The 6724-nt window shown below is 39.8% G+C and overlaps 1 pseudogene; it reads left to right on the top strand.

Moving 5' to 3' along the window:
• The first annotated feature begins 205 nt into the window (after nt 1-205).
• On the top strand, nt 206-3370 carry LOC117701397 (eukaryotic translation initiation factor 4 gamma 2 pseudogene; annotated as a pseudogene).
• Nucleotides 3371-6724: the final 3354 nt, after the last annotated feature.

Below are 6724 nucleotides of genomic sequence, written 5' to 3'. Positions count from 1 at the left end.
CGAGTTCCTGGGGAAAACCCCAGGGCAAAACGCTCAGAAATGGATTCCTGCACAAAGCACTAGACGAGATGACAACTCCGCAGCAAACAACTCCGCAAATGAAAAAGAACGACATGATGCAATCTTCAGGAAAGTAAGAGACATACTAAATAAGCTTACTCCTGAAAAGTTTGACAAGCTATGCCTTGAGCTCCTCAATGTGTGTGTAGAGTCTAAACTCATCCTTAAAGGGGTCATACTGCTGATTGTGGACAAAGCCCTAGAAGAGCCAAAGTATAGCTCGCTGTATGCTCAGCTATGTCTGCGATTGGCAGAAGATGCACCAAACTTTGATGGCCCAGCAGCAGAGGTCAACCAGGACAGAAGCAAAACACAACATTCAGACGCCTCTTGATTTCCAAATTGCAAGATGAATTTGAAAACCGAACCAGAAATGTTGATGTTTATGATAAAAGCGTGAAAATCCCCTCCTCCCTGAGGAGGAGGAACAGAGAGCCATTGCTAAGATCAAGATGTTGGGTAACATCAAATTCATTGGAGAACTTGGCAAGCTTGATCTTATTCATGAATCTATCCTTCATAAGTGGATCAAAACACTTTTGGAAAAGAAGAAGAAAGTCCAACTCAAAGATATGGGAGAGGATTTGGAGTGCCTCTGTCAGATAATGAGAACAGTGGGACCTCGATTAGACCATGAAGGAGCCAAGTCCTTAATGGATCAGTACTTTGCCAGAATGTGTTCCTTAATGTTAAGTAAGGAATTGCCAGCCAGGATTTGTTTCCTACTGCAGAGTACCGTAAAGTTGCGAGAGCACCATTGGGTTCCTCGCAAGGCTTTTCTTGACAATGGACCAAAGACAATCAATCAAATCAAATCCGTCAAGATGCGGTAAAAGATCTAGATCCTGTTCCTATGGCTCAAGGGAGGAATGACTTCTTCCTGGAGGGACCGTTCATGCCGCCAAGGATGAAAATGGATAGGGACCGACTTGGGGGACTTGCTGATATGTTTGGACAAATGCCAGGTAGTGGAATTGGTACTGGTCCAGGAGTTATCCAGGATAGATTTTCACCCACAATGGGACGTCATCGTTCAAATCAGCTCTTCAATGGCCATGGGGGACACATCATGCCTCCCACACAATCGCAGTTTGGAGAGATGGGGGGCAAGTTTATGAAAAGCCAGGGGCTAAGCCAGCTCTACCATAACCAGAGTCAGGGACTCTTATCCCAGCTACAAGGACAGTCGAAGGATATGCCACCTAGGTTTTCTAAGAAAGGGCAGCTTAATGCAGATGAGATTAGTTTGAGGCCTGCTCAGTCATTTCTAATGAATAAAAATCAGGTGCCAAAACTTCAGCCCCAGATAACTATGATTCCTCCCAGTGCACAGCCACCACGCACTCAAACACCACCTCTGGGACAGACACCTCAACTTGGTCTCAAAACTAATCCACCACTTATCCAAGAAAAGCCTGCCAAGACTAGCAAAAAGCCACCACCAACAAAGGAAGAGCTTCTTAAACTGACTGAAGCCGTTGTGACTGAATATCTGAACAGTGGAGATGCCAACGATGCTGTCAGTGGTGTGAGAAAAATGAGATCTCCAAAACACTTTCTTCCTGAGATGTTAAGCAAAGTGATTATCCTATCACTTGATAGAAATGATGAAGATAAAGAAAAAGCAAGCTCTTTGATCAGTTTACTCAAACAGGAAGGGATAGCCACAAGTGACAACTTCATGCAGGCTTTCCTGAATGTATTGGAGCAGTGCCCCAAACTGGAGGTTGACATCCCCTTGGTGAAATCTTACTTGGCACAGTTTGCAGCTCGTGCTATAATTTCAGAGTTGGTGAGCATTTCAGAACTAGCTCAACCACTGGAGAGTGGCACCCACTTCCCTCTCTTCTTACTTTGTCTCCAACAATTAGCTAAATTACAAGACCGAGAATGGTTAACCGAACTTTTTCAACAAAGCAAGGTCAATATGCAGAAAATGCTGCCAGAAATTGATCAGAATAAGGATTGAATGTTGGAGATTTTTGAAGAAAAGGGACTGAGTTTCTTATTCCCACTCCTTAAATTGGAGAAGGAATTATTGAAGCAAATTAAGCTGGATCCATCCCCTCAAACTATATATAAATGGATTAAAGATAACATCTCTCCCAAACTTCATGTAGATAAAGGATTTGTGAACATCTTAATGACCAGCTTCTTACAGTACATTTCTAGTGAAGTAAGCCCACCCAGCGATGAAACAGATTCTTCCTCTGCTCCTTCCAAAGAACAGTTAGAGCAGGAAAAACAGCTGCTGCTCTCTTTTAAGCCAGTGATGCAGAAATTCCTTCATGATCATGTGGATCTACAGGTCAGTGCCCTGTATGCTCTGCAGGTGCACTGTTACAACAGCAGCTTCCCAAAAGGCATGTTGCTTCGATTTTTCGTTCATTTCTATGACATGGAAATTATTGAAGAGGAAGCTTTCTTAGCTTGGAAGGAAGACATAACTCAAGAGTTTCCAGGAAAAGGCAAGGCTTTGTTCCACGTGAATCAGTGGCTAACCTGGCTAGAAACTGCTGAAGAAGAAGAATCAGAGGAAGAAGCTGACTAAAGAACCAGCCAAAGCCTAAAATTGTGCAAAACATACTGTTGCTATGATGTAACTGCATTTGACCTAACCACTGCGAAAATTCATTCCACTGTAATGTTTTTCACAGTATTTAAAGCAGAAGCACGTCAATAAGGTTTCCTTCTGCATAAGGTTTTTGTAGTGTGATGTCTTAATCATAGTTTACCATCAAATACTTTAGGAGTATCCTTAATGTTTAGATAGAATATTAGCAGCATGCAATAATTACATCCTAAGTTCTCAAGCAGAGGCAGTCTATTGCAAGGACCTTCTTTGCTGCCAGTTACCATAGGCTGTTTTATATTAGAAAACTGAATAGCAACACTGAATACTGTAGAGATGCACTTTGCTCAGTAATACTTGAGTTGTTGCAATATTTGATTATCCATTTGGTTGTTACAGAAAAATTCTTAACTGTAATTGATGATTGTTGCCGTAATAGTATATTGCCTGTATTTCTACCTCTAGTAATGGGCTTTATGTGCTAGATTTTAAAATCCTTGAGCCTGGGCAAGTGCACAACTCTTTTTAAAAGAAACATGGTTTACTTGCACAAAACTGATCAGTTTGAGAGATTATTAATGCCCTTGAAGTGGTTTTTGTGGGTGTGAAACAAATGGTGAGAATTTGAATTGGTCCCTCTTATTATAGTATTGAAATTAAGTCTACTTAATTTATCAAGTCATGTTCATGCCCTGATTTTATATACTTGTATCTATCAATAAACATTGTGATACTTGATGTAGTTGTACATGACTTCAAATAGTATCTGCAAAGTTATGGAGAATTGTTCATTTTGTTTTGAGGTATGGATTTATCTCAGTTTAAGAACTTGGGAAATTTTTAATTTCATAGTCTTAATCAGTAGTGATTCAGCCTGTAAAGTAACATCCCTTAATTCAAGCATTAAGTTTTTCACCTTGGAACTGTTCCCTATCAGTCTTGTTCTAATGTGAACTGTCCATTGAATCTGACCTTTAGCATTACAGGTCTTGTGTTAACTCTTTGGCCCTGCTTTCTAAGCACCTTAGGAATAAGCTTGTCTCATCCACCAACCTCTTTGCCAAGGTATCTGCTTAGCTCTTAATCTCCATTTATTCTTCACCACAAAACAAGAAACTGAAAAACAAAACTGCATGGTTTTAGAACCAAGCAAACTTTAAGTCATCCTAAAATTGGCTCCCTCCTCTTGCTTTTTTTTTTTTTTGCCTTTGCATATTCAGTTACTTCACCTGTAATAGTCAGTGGTCCCCTCACCCTTTAACCTTCAGGTGTGGTATAGACATCAAAGAACTAGCCTTTTTCTGCTGGGACAATGAGAAGTTTGTATCAAACTCTGCTGCAAAAGAAAAAAAAACATTATGCTTTGGCATGGAATTCAGAGAACAGTTGGCCACAGAAATAGACTGGGTGGTCAAGTCCTGTGTCCCTTGTCAAACGTCATTTCTCAGGTGTCCCCAACTCCTCCTGGTGACCAGAGCCTACAATAGGTGGAGTAGGGACAGATAAACCCTTGCTGCCTCCCAGCAGAACCATGTTCTGCTTTGGCAGCTCTTGTTACCAAGATTTGCAGTAGAGTGGAAGAGAAGTGGACAGCCAAGGAGGCCCATCCCACATCTCAGCCTAGCCTGTGGTCCACTACCCATTCAGCCCATGGTAAAAGCAGAGCTCCAAGGGGATAGTGTAGCTGTGTCTTGAATCATTTCTGAGTGAGATGATGAATTTAAGTTTTGTGAGCTTCAATCTTAAAGAACTGCAGTAATTAGAATTTTAAGAGCAATTCAAAATTAGGTTTAGGATCCAAAATGTTCTGGATAAAAGATTGTCTTTGAATCTGAAGCTTGATTGACTGCATGATAACTGAGTTAGGGCTAAAAGAACTAACTGAAACAATCTGTGTATACACCACTCACTAGAAAAACTAGTAATGAATAAATGCTTGGATAGTGAAAAAAAAAAAAGTGTTTTCCTGCCATGTCTAAAACTCCTTTGCCTAGGCCTGTGTTAAGTTCCCCCAAAGAAACCAGTTTAGAGACACTTTGCTTTAGAGTTCTTCATTTTCTTATGCAAACCAATTAATTTAAAACACTGAAACAGTCTTAAGTGCAGATATTAAAGAACCATCTCAACAAGGAGAAAAGTGTATTTGTCAAAGTTCAATATACCTTCATAATAAAGTTCTTCAAGAAACTAAAAAGAGAAAGAACATCTGAACATAATAAAGATATGACAAAGCTGTAGACAACATTATACTAAATGAGAAAAAAATGAGCAACGCTTCCTGTAAAACTATGCAAGTACTATAAAACATTGTTATGTTCTGTATTTCGGAAAAAGAAAATCAATAGCTTTTTTATACAACATTAATACATATGTGAAGGATGAACATAGAAAAATGCACACAAAATTTACAACATCTTAAAAGAATGCCTCAAAATAAACCCAGTTAAGGCGGGAAAGAAGAGAAACTCCTAAACTGAAAATGTTAAAGGCACAGAAAAGTTTTGGTAAAAATATTAAAAGATAGATCTTACAGGCTAAGGAAATGGCTGTATTATTTAAATAGCCGTATTATTGAAAGCAGTCTGCATATTAAATGCAACATTCATCAAAATCCCAATTATATTCTTTACAGAAAAAGTTCAAACTAAAGAAATATTAAGACTCCAAACAAATCACACCCTGTCTCAAATTATACTACAGAATCATAGCTCTGAAATATCATTATATCTCAGAGGAAGGGCAGCAGTATAACTCATTAAACTATAAACAAGGTTATGGCTCCATAAAAATTAATACAGAGGTCTATGCCTCAAAATCCACACCTGTAATCACAGTATTGGAAAGGATAAATCAGATCACCCTTGCTATGTAACATGTTAGAGTCCAGCCTGGGCTACATGAGACTCAATACATTTTAATAAAATATATAACATATAAAAGAAAAGCAGTAAAATTATACAAAAAAATAATTGATTAAAACATGAAGTAATTTTAGGTGCTCTCTAATATTGATAGTTAAAAACAGTATCACAAAATCACTAGTGAATCCTTACAAACTGGGGACTGCTGTGATTGTTCCATAGCTGCACAGTCATCTCCGTACAAGGTTCATAACTGGGATTTAAGTTCTTGTCAGATGTCACTTTTCCAAACTCACTGGCTTCCCCCTTCACTACAACAGTTGCAGGGCATGGCACTTCTTCTTTATCTAGGAGTATCAAAAGTAAGTGAAAACAGACTTTTTACATCACAATTAAAAAAAAGTCTCATGGTTCTTTACTGTATCACTGATTAGTATTTTAATCTCACCTGGGTGTATGCTATCTTTCTTTCTCAGAGTCTTCTCCTGAGCCATGAGGCCCAAGCCAATCATTTTAGGACCTGCCCCATATATCTGTAGTTTCTTTAGCTCTGGGTTTTTCTCAATGTCCTCTTCTGTAGGTTCTGGCTATTAAAAAAAAATTCAAAGGAGACAGTAAATAAAAGGACATAATATTTATAGAGAATGTCTAGAAATATTATTAGCAGAATACCTTAGAAAAGTCAATGCAGCCCCAGATAACCTATCCATCTAGTAGATGAACCTTCACTCATATAATAAGTAGTAAGCACTGACTTCATTTAGTGAGTTTAAAAAAGAACACATAGGGTTCCTTCTAGTCTGGGCCAGAGCACTGAGCAGATCTTGGGTGGCAGCTCTGTCCCCAACCTCCAAGAACCCAGAGGAAGCAGGGATCCCAAGCCCTTGAACTCAGGCAGTATCTTAGGTAAGCAGACAGCAGGGCCCGCCCTAAACAGGGAGTAACTGGGAACCAAAAGGACCCAGGAAGTCACTCCCGGCCTGGAACACTGGTTCCTTCCGGTCTTTGACAGAGCACTGAGCAGATCTTGGGGGGCAGCTCTGCCCCCAACCTCTAAGAACCCAGAGGAAGCAGGGATCCCAGGCGCTCTAACTTGGACAGTGTCTTAGAAACTAGTTCTAAGATCTGAGGCCTGGATCAGACCTCTGCCAGGTCTGCCGTTGTGTCAACCCCGGATTCCACCTGAGACATACTGGAAGGACCACTCAATCCAGAGCCACAGAGTAACAAA

The sequence above is a fragment of the Arvicanthis niloticus genome (genome assembly GCF_011762505.2).
Source record: "Arvicanthis niloticus isolate mArvNil1 chromosome Y unlocalized genomic scaffold, mArvNil1.pat.X SUPER_Y_unloc_7, whole genome shotgun sequence".
Taxonomy (NCBI): domain Eukaryota; kingdom Metazoa; phylum Chordata; class Mammalia; order Rodentia; family Muridae; genus Arvicanthis; species Arvicanthis niloticus.
Note: the sequence above shows the minus strand (reverse complement) of the source record. Positions and strands in the feature narration are given on the sequence as shown.